The following is a 10,325-nucleotide window of genomic DNA, read 5'->3' on the forward strand; positions in this document are numbered from 1 at the left end:
GAAGGGGCTGGTGACTGCTTAAAATTATATAATTTATAGAGAGTGAACAAAATCCCAAACCCCGGTTCTTTGGTTGCTTGTTTGTTTCAGAATCTAAGATCTCTGTCCTGTATGTCTGATGATTCATTTACAGTGTGACTTACGGAAATACAAATCTGTGGAAAAGTCAAGTACTTCACTGATGAATTTCCACATGTACTTAATTCCTGCTGAATACAACTCTGCTTATGTTTCTGTTTCCCTTTTTGTGTTTTTCCCCCTGCATCTGTAATTGATGTCTTTGAACTTTAAGAAAGATGCTCCAGGGGGAACTACGACAAGCTTAAGGATATCAGGAAACTTCGTACAAAAGCCCCTTCGGCATCTCATCCAGCCTTGAGTTTCTCTTCTAACAGGGCAATCTTTTATTGCCTATTAGGCAAAAAGACAAATGAATACATTTAGCTTTAATAGCATGCCTTTTCAACGCGAATGCCTCTGCCATTTCTCTTCTCTCCTTTGTTTTCCCATCAGAATAAAACATTCATCCATTTATTCAGAAATGTATATTGAGTGCATTTTATGCACAAGGCACTAGGGGACAGTCGATAGTGCGACAAAGAAGCTAGGTGTACCTAAGCTAAATCGCAGCTTACTCGGAGCGGGCCGTGTCTTGTGAGCCCAGCTTGTTTGGTTTGAGTCCCACATTAGGTACTAATTAGGACGAAGCCTCTGATAGACCTTCTGGGGAAGGCTAAAGCTGAAAATTTAGGAGGTTATCCTCCAGCTATGGGCACAGGCGAAATGTTTGTTGTGAGAACATAAGCTAGCACCTATTAATCTAGAAACAAATGTGCGTGTAGATGAAAACACTAGAGCTTAAACCAGGCAAGGTATGAAGACCAAATATCAGGCAAGCAAGAGAACAGAGCCCAAGGACCAGTCTGTCCAAGCCAAGACCTTCGTGCCCGGAAAGCCCCCATGGCCCAAGAGCAGCTTGCAGATAGGCAGGTAGACATTAGGATCATAGCGCCTGGAAGATTCCACAACCCTATGTCATTTACTGTGATGCTCCAGGCCCTGTAGCCTGCAGGGCCTGGCTGGTGTGGGGGATGAACTCAGGTAAAACCTTTCTGCTCTCAGGTGAGCCATTTGGGGATCAAATAAAAGTATTTGGGAATACTGTTGACTCAAATACAAGCCTTCTCAGCTAATATAGGAAATCCTTGTAATGTTCAACGAAGGGGACAACAAGAGCTTCGGTCAATAAAGCCAAGGTCATTATTTCTCAGGAAGTAGAATGGCCTCCCTGCTTGCTCTCTGTTCTCCGTCCCCATGACAACGCAGATAGGGAGCCCTGCCTCTTTAAATGGTAACACCACGAAGTAGCAACTTAAAATTAAATGTTAGACATTCCTAGCCTTCGTAATTTCTTCCAGTCATCACCACTAGTAGAAATTTCTCCGGGTGCCTGGGTGTTCAGGCAGTCAAGCATCCAACTCTTGATTTCAGCTCAGGTCACGATCTCCTGGTTTATGGGATCAAGTCCCATGTCTGGCTCTGCACTGACAGCATGAAGTCTGCTTGGGATTCTCTCTCTCCCTCTCTCTCTGCCCCTTCCCCACTCACACTCACTTTCTAAAAATAAATAAATAAACATTAAAAAAAAAAAAAGAAATTTCCCACTGGCTAAATGCTTCCTTAGAGTTCCAGAAAGCACCTCTCCTTCCCATTCTTTTTTTCCTTACCATTCCGCCTTTCATGCCCTGGCCCCCCAGCACAGAGGGACATTTCTCGTGGAGAGAATTTCCACTACATTTTGGGTTCACTGCTTTGCTCCAATACAATCTCTTGAGCATTCAAATCCTGCACCGAAGTTCAACCAACATACTTTGTATAAAGAAAAGGATATCTGGACAAAGGATAAGCTATGCTACTCCTTTTGGGCTAAAGCAGTTCAAATTGGTTTCAGCAGCATTCTTTTTTCTTTTCTATCACAAATGCTTCGCCACCCATTCGCTTTACAATTGCAAAACAAGCCTAGAATACAAGAAGGATAAAATGAAAAAATTTTAAACGTGTGTACGTAGAGGTGCATGTGTGTGTATATGTGCATGTACATATAAATATAGATATAATTAGTTCATAAAGCAGGAAGCTTGATTGCTTAGCCTTGTGGTGTGGTTCTGGGGTCAGAATACGGCTAGAATCAAGACCTACGAAATCCTGAATTCGATCGATGGAGATTGAGGTCACTGTCATATTTGCCTGTGGCCAGAACTCCTAAGTCTAAGGCAACATTGAATCTATGATTGGAGGCCAAGAAGGAGGCTGACCTTAAGTAAGTTTAGGATTAAGTACTCAGACTGAGTTTGGGGTCAACTCCATGCTTTGCTGTAAAACAGGAGAATCAGAAAAACATAATTAATTGGAAATAAAGTATCATGGTATTGGCTAAATAAAATTCCTCTTTGCCAGGCAGCCCTCAGCAGAACATGCTTGGATTTAATTATAAGAAATAACCGATATAAAGTAGATGTGATTTAAAACACATATCACTGAGGATATTTATTTGTTGAAATACGTCGCTTTTAATCATACATACAATCTTAAATGAATTCATTTCAGAAATCCCATATAAAGGTAAATTCCTAATCAATGTGTATTATTATACATTTTTAAGTCATAATGCAATTTGATAAACTTGCAAATTACTTCTGCAGTAGCAATTTTAGAAAAGTGAGTGATAAGCTGGTAATTTTATTTACTAAAGCTCATTTAAGCAAATACTTATGAATCCATTAAGGGGTGAATCATCCTCCATTCAACAAGTTAATAGTGAGTATTTAGGACATGTGTTTACCAGGGTAAATTAGGAGAAAAACACCACCAAGCACTGCAGACATTCAAATAATCTTATTTAATTAAAATAAGTTATGTGCACCGGGGTTTTTTTTGCTCACAAACTTATAATTACATTAATAAAAAGCATCTGTACTTTTTCCATTTGAACCACGTTAATTACAGAATTTGAAGAGGTGGGCATTCTGAGCAAAGTTTACATTACTGCAGCCCCATCAACTCAGGAAACTTTAGATATTGGGTTATGCAACCAATTCAACCTAACTTCCTTCCCACGTGTTTTTAACAACTGCGAAAGAAAGATAAGCTGCCTTGTTTTTCAGTCCCCAGATGATTTTAAAATTTAGAAGAAACACATTTGAAAAGTGTTCAACCATGATAATAAAGAAGTTAAGTTTAAAATAACTAAAGACCATTTAATTTTTTTTTTTTTATGATAAACTTGATGACCACAACAGGGATTGACTCTGGCACAATTTCCGACAACAGTCTGTATCCAGTGATAGACCATTGAGACTTACTAAAATATTATATTCTTTTACAAATTCCTCCTACCAAAAAAAAAAAAGCCAAAGCAAGATAAAAGATGTATGCACAAATATTCATTGCAATACTAACACAAAAGGGAAAAACTGGGGAGAAACTTCAGCGCCAGAGATGAAAACTGTCCACTTAACGTATCTTCTATTTGCTGAAGTATTATCAGGTAGGTTAAATAATAATCAAAGTTTTCAAAATGGTATGGAGAAATCCTTATTGCACAATGAAAACCGAAAATATTGGGGCACCTGGGTGGCTCAGTCAGTTAAGCATCTGACTCTTGATTTTGGCTCAGGTCATGATCTCACAGTTGTGAGATTGAGCCCCGCATTGGGCTCTGTCCTGTGTGTGGAGTCTGCTTAAGATTCTCTCTCTTCCTCTCCTTCTGTCCCTCCCCCCACTCTCTCTCTCTCAAAATAAAATAAAATAAAATAAAACAAAGTAAAGTAAAATAACAACTAAAAACATCAACTATGTGATCACTTCCGTGCTATTGTTATAACAACTATGGACAAGTAATGGAAAAACAGGTTGAGAAGAGAGAAGAAAAGAGCTCTGCTATAAAAAGGCTATCATGAGAACCTCTCTACCCTAATCCCAGGACCCTCGAGTGTGGAATTTATCCACTTGTTATTACAGCGGAAACATCTGCTGGTCGAGTAGATGCTGTTTGAAGGAGGAAATGAAAGAATTATATAGATGTGTTAGAGGACAAAGAAAAAATGCACAGGGAAAACATTTCTTAAGATTATAACAGAGGACATGATATGAGCTAAGCAGATACATATATATTATGAACAGATACATATATATTATGAGCATATACATATATGTTATGAGTTGAATTGTCCCCCCCCCCTCCCCCGCCAAAGATAGGTTCAGGTTCTAGTCCCCAGTACCTGTGAATATGACTACTTAGAATTAGTCTTTACAGGTATAATGAAGATAAAATGAGGTCATACTGGACAAGGTGGTCCTTAATCCAATGTCTGGTGTCTTCCTAAGAGGAAATTATGGACACAAACACACAGGGAAAACACCAGGCAAGGATGGGGACAGACATTGATGTGATGCATCTACAAGCCAGGGGCACAGCAAGGATTGTGGCCAACCATCAGAAGCTGTGCAGAGGCAACAATGGATTCTTCTCTAGAGCCTTCAGAGAGAGCCTGCCCAAAGGCACCTTGACATTGGTCTTCCAGCCTCAAGGGCTATGAAAGAGTAAATCCCTGTTGTTTTAAGCCACCCAGTTCATGGAACTTTATCCCAGCAGCCCTGGGAAACTTAACACATACATAATCAAGGTAGTTAACATTTATTAACATTTCTGGAACAAGAAATTAAAATATTGTTCTTCCTGTATTATAAGAACAGCCCTTGCGAAACTCTTTAAGAGTTAAGGGCAAGAGTTAGAGTCACTTGGGGACTATGCTGGTAGCCCCGTATGCCCTTAAGGGTGTGATGGGGGACGAGGAGGACTGGACCCCAACACTGAATCCACCATCCACCACTGGTGGCCCCCGGCACATCCCACCCTCTCTGTGCTTGTTTCTTGCTTTGTAAAATGGTGATAATAACGGTCTCATTGGGCTACGGTGAGAACTACATTAGCTATTGTAAGCATTCAATAAATGTTAGCTATAATTATCATGTCTGACTAAACATTTTGGTCCCATTCCCATTTTAGAATTACAAAAATTTCACAGGCATATTTTTAGGATGCATATATCAGTTTGTAAGCTACTTATAGATCACTGTATCAACGCTTCCCCTTCCAACTCCGTCATTCCCACCCAAACTGGCTTGCATAACCTCAGGAGCCCTGCTCTTAGGACCAGGGGGAGTGGGCAGGAAGGGGAAGAAAGGGAAGAAAAAGAAAAGATTCCTGGTTGGCATCCCTATGGTTGGTTTTGAAATTCTATGAAGCCCCACCAGGAGGCATCACAAAGGCAAAGAAGCCTGGTCAAGGTGGTTTGACAGTCAGTGTAGGTACTGAAGCATTGGTCTTAGCTCTTCTCTCTCTCATCCACAGTCAAGGGAGAACCGTCCAGAAAGCTGTGCTACCCTGGAACCATAATTCTGTGTGTGCCATGATGCTCTCTGCCCAACGGCACCATCAGGCATCATCAGAGTGGCCCCACGCAAGCCCCGTTCAAGTGGAGGGACGCGCTATTTTGGGGACAATTCGGGAAAATAGATGGAGGATGTGCCCCGTCTGGCCCTCACTTTGCATGACGCTCACACGCTAGCATCTGCTAATAGTTGTCACTATCCTACTCTTAACAGCTTCCTGGAGATCTTAAATATTTATTGTCACCGTCACCACTTTGCCCATCTCTCTGGTATTTCTGCCGCAATCCCCGGGGCCTCCTTCTTTTATCTTACCTAATAGGACAATATGAGAGTGAGCCTCCAGCTAAGAAAAGGCCGCAGGTGAACAGCTCTCTCCACGGGAAGTGCAGCACTATTCAGTGTCAGAGATTTTGAAAGAATAGCTCATATTTCTGAAGGCCAAATCCAAAATTTGCTCCCGTTGAGAAACTAATTAGCTATTTAAATGCCCTGACTAATCTTCTAGGCTTTCTTTTACAAATTAAGTATAAAATAAGATTGCCCTGATAACTTGTATACTGTGTGTTTTTTTTTTTTTTAAGTGTACAGTTTGTAATCATACGCAAGTGTAGTGTTCAAATGGGATTGAGTCCTGGGGACTAGTCAGGGCTCAGAGCCACCCAAAAATTAAATGCGGGAGGGAAGCAAACCTGACAGATACCTGTACCGTCAAGAGAACCAAGAAAAGGGTCTTTGTAGAGAAACGGGGGACACCGCAACTCATATTGTGAATGGTGTTGGCCCTGACGTGTTGCTGGCACCCGAAAGAAATAGCTTTTATTGGATGTCAGCTTAAGAAGAAGAAAAGAGAGGAAATGGCGGGGGGAAAAATTAGCTGAATGAGTACAAGGGAAAATATCAATAACTCCCTCTGATGTTTTTTTGGCAAATTGGCCAAGAAAGGACTGAAGTCTTTACTGGCTGACAATCCTGGCTTCCTTCCCAAATAGAAATGTTGCAGCCAGAAAATACACTTAGCGAATTTAGTGAGACAATTAGTTTGGGAATATGTATTAAAAGGCAGAGTACAGACTAACAAATTGACTGTCATCAAGGCACTGAGGTCCACCCAGGTATCATGCTTTGGTAATGGGTGTACGTCACCTGGGCTGCGCCGCCCAGCTGGTGAGAACCCAGAATCCTAACACCCAGGCTGCGTGCTCAGGTAGTGGGTAGTGGGACCAGGTAATTTATCATCCGAATTCAAACATTTTAAGGACGAGCAGAGGTGCTATTAATAATCATGTTGGGCCGTAGGTACAAACCTGGGCCGTCCCAGGCAGAGCAGGGTGTACTGACAGCCTAAGAGGGACCTTTATATGTATATATAAAATATATATATTTTAAGTTTACTTATTTATTTTGAGAAAGAGAGAATGCATGAGTGGGAGAGGGGCAGAAAGAGAAGGGGGAGGGAGAATCCCAAGCAGACTCCACCCCGGCAGCACTGAACTCAACGCGGGTCTTGAAATCACGAACTGCAAGATCATGACCTGAGCAGAAACCAAGAGTGGACGCTTAAGCGACTGAGTGACCCAGGCGCCCCCTCACAGGGACACTCCACTGTCCCAGAAGTCCACAGACTTGTAGTCGTAGGCCAGGATCCTTGATCCAGGTAGCTAGCTGTTTTATAATATGAGCCACCACTTACAGGAAGTCATAGGCAGAAGGGGAAGGTAACTTGAGTTACGTTTGTCAGCCCTGCTGGAAAAATTACTTCAAACCCCCTGCTCACCCCCAGCAGAAGGACGACAGCCTATCCTTCTGCGGTTTCTGTACTTTTCCTTTTCATTCAATCCAGGAGATTTTCGACCCACAGTTTTCATTATGGGTGAAATAGGGACAGGTGGGCATCCCTGACATTAATTGAAATGCAAACACGATTGAAGAAAAGCAACACAGCGGTGTTGATTTTCATAAAGTTGTGGCACCCAGTGATTTGAAAAGGCGAGGAAGGACCAGGTAGAGTCACGAAGTTCTGGTTTGCTCCCAAATGCAGCAAGTCGGTCAGTCGTACATTTCATTTTCGTTCTCTCAATTTTCATTGTTTTCATTTTTGTAAAACTATTTTTATGACCATAGAGATGTAAGTCTCTCTCCCCCCCCCATATCTATTGCTTTTTCTCCCACTCCAAACCATCCAGGTAGCTCATTTTTGAACTATAATAGATGTGCATTTGTTTTTATTAAGTTTGAATCAAGCCACGACAATAAACAATAAATGAGCTGAGACACTTGTGGAATTTCGCTCACCGTCTGGAATATGAAAAAAAAAATGTCATTTAGCAACCAGGACTTTTTGACCAAAACTTTTTTTTTAATGTTTTTATTTTATTTTTGAGAGACCGAGAGCGAGCAGGGGAGGGGCAGAGCGGGAGGGAGACGCAGAATCCGAAGCAGGCCCCGGGCTCTGAGCTGTCAGAGTAGAGCTGGACACAGAGCCTGAACTCAAGAACCGTAAGATCATGACCTGAGCTGAGGTCAGACGCTTAACCGACTGAGCCACCCAGGCGCCCCTGACTAACACTTTGAATTCAGCCTGAGTGCTGTCCCGCAGAGACTGAGAGTTCCCACATCTTGTGATGTGGTTGCCACAGAATCCTAGTGTATTATATTAAGTGTTGCTAGGGTGACACGTACAATACGTTTTACTTTCACAGCACTATTCCGGATAGGGGCCTGCGTGCATTTACAAGAATTTTGTAAGAAGCCATAAAGAAAGTGTGTTTATGACCACTTAGCAGATTAGGAAACTGAGAGAGGGAGACAGTTGGTTGTCTGGAGCCACACAGTTGATTAGAGATGAGCCTAGCAGTGGACACTGAGTGTACCAATGGACATCGATGTGTCCAACTTTCACACTGCCCCGCTTTTTTAACTCAATCGGAATGTTAAGGTTTGTCACCTTGGAATTCATACTCATTCAATTTCTCAAGGAACCTGCTTTTGACGTTTGGTCTCTGGAACACACAGTGCATTACAAGGGACAAAATTCTAGAATTAATGGGTTTTTTTAAGTATGCCGGGGCTGCTACTCGACCCAACAATGTAACCCACATTTGGAACTCAAGTATGAGAGCACTTATAACTGTTCTATGGACCTGACCAAATTCGAAATCTTAAAGTTGTTAAGAAACAACATTTTCATAATCACATTACCTCAACTAGACTGAAGGAAAAACAATATGGACCATGATGGATACATGATTAGGAGATTCACTTTATGAAAATTTGAAGTCTCTCCAAATGTTTGGTTCCACATTTCCCACATCGCCAGTAGAGTGGCAGCATCAGAAAGTCAGACATAAATTACCGGAATAGTGATCAATGTTTTCAAAAACCCTTACTAAAAAGATTATGATCACATCATGAATTGTCTAAATCAACGAGCAGAACGTCAGGGCAAGAGGGCTAAACCGGGACCACAGACATAAGCTGAGGTGGCCCACTTGCCCACTGGGATATATTATCACTCTCACTGAAGTTGAAAGGAAGTTCAAGCAGAGCTTTATAAATATCACGTTGACATAGCGCAGATTTTAGTCGGGCGATGCTATGAATGTTCTTTTCTAACTGGAACTTGCAAAACCCGAAGACTGATCTTTGTGGGTGATTGACAGCTCACAGTAAAGAGGTTAAAAGAAGGGAAATAGTATTTTTCCCAAGCATGTTAAAAACAAAAACAAACAAACAAACAAACAAAAAAGCAGTTTGGGTCAGGGGTTGGGGAAAGAACAGAAAAGAAAACGTCTTTCCTTTGGGCTAAAGGCAAGGATGACCTCAAAGGAGACGTTCTTCAGAGATGAAAAATTGAAGGAGCCATCTACAACCATGGCCCAAGCCTCATGGGACATGTGAAGTGATGGGTGCAAGGTTTCTAACACAAGAGGCCTACTGAAGTTTGGAGGGTGAGCTCTGAGGCTAGGCCTCCATTTTTATTTTTTAATGTTTATTTATTTCTGAGACAGAGAGAGACAGAGACAGAGAGTGAGCAGGGGAGGGGCAGAGAGAGAGAGAGAGGGAGACACAGGATTTGAAGCAGGCTGGGCCTCATTTTTTAAGGCTCTTTGCTTTTTTCCATTTTGGGGTGTGGGCCTTTGTACTTTGTGGTTCCCGCCAGCAGTGTAGAGAAAACCTTGCACTGGTGTTTTTAGTTGGAGTGAGAGCTGTGTTTAGCAAACACTTGTCCAGTCAGTGGGCCGCCAGCTGACGGGGGCAGATTCAGTAGAGACTAGAATCATCAACTGAACGCACCTCCAGAACGATCGCAGCTTTGGGATCTTGTGAGTACCTCACAAAGCCATCAGTACTGTTTGGCTACACAATGCACGTCCACCGCTAGAGAGAATATTCTGTTGCCACTTACCTGAAAAGGTTAAAACCATCCAGGACGCTGCCTATTGGAACGGAAAAGGCAGCACCGAGCCCTCTTGTTTCGCCCTCGATTCCTGGCACTGGCTTCGTGATCCTGTGGGGACGTTCTCGTTAGGACTTGTTGCTTCTACATTCGGTGTTATTAGTGGCAAACCATTAGGCCAACAGTTATGCCCTGTTCTTTTGTTCTTGAAGGAAACATCTGTTCTTTTGTCAGGGAGCACATGCCAAAATCTCTGTGATTACAAGCAGAGGGCTCTTCAGGGAGTAGTCAATGCATCAGGCAGCCTGGAGCACAGACCTTGAAAACTTCCCGCACTCCTGTCCCCGCAGACACTGGATGCCACAGAATTGCTAGCTGGTGGCAAGGGGATCCCCACCCGGAGGCCCCGAAGCGTCCGTGTTGGAGGAGGGAGGAAGACAAGTGGGAGGCGTGGGGGTACAGAGAGGGTGGGGGT

Source organism: Panthera leo, chromosome B2 (genome assembly GCF_018350215.1).
Source record: "Panthera leo isolate Ple1 chromosome B2, P.leo_Ple1_pat1.1, whole genome shotgun sequence".
NCBI lineage: Eukaryota > Metazoa > Chordata > Mammalia > Carnivora > Felidae > Panthera > Panthera leo.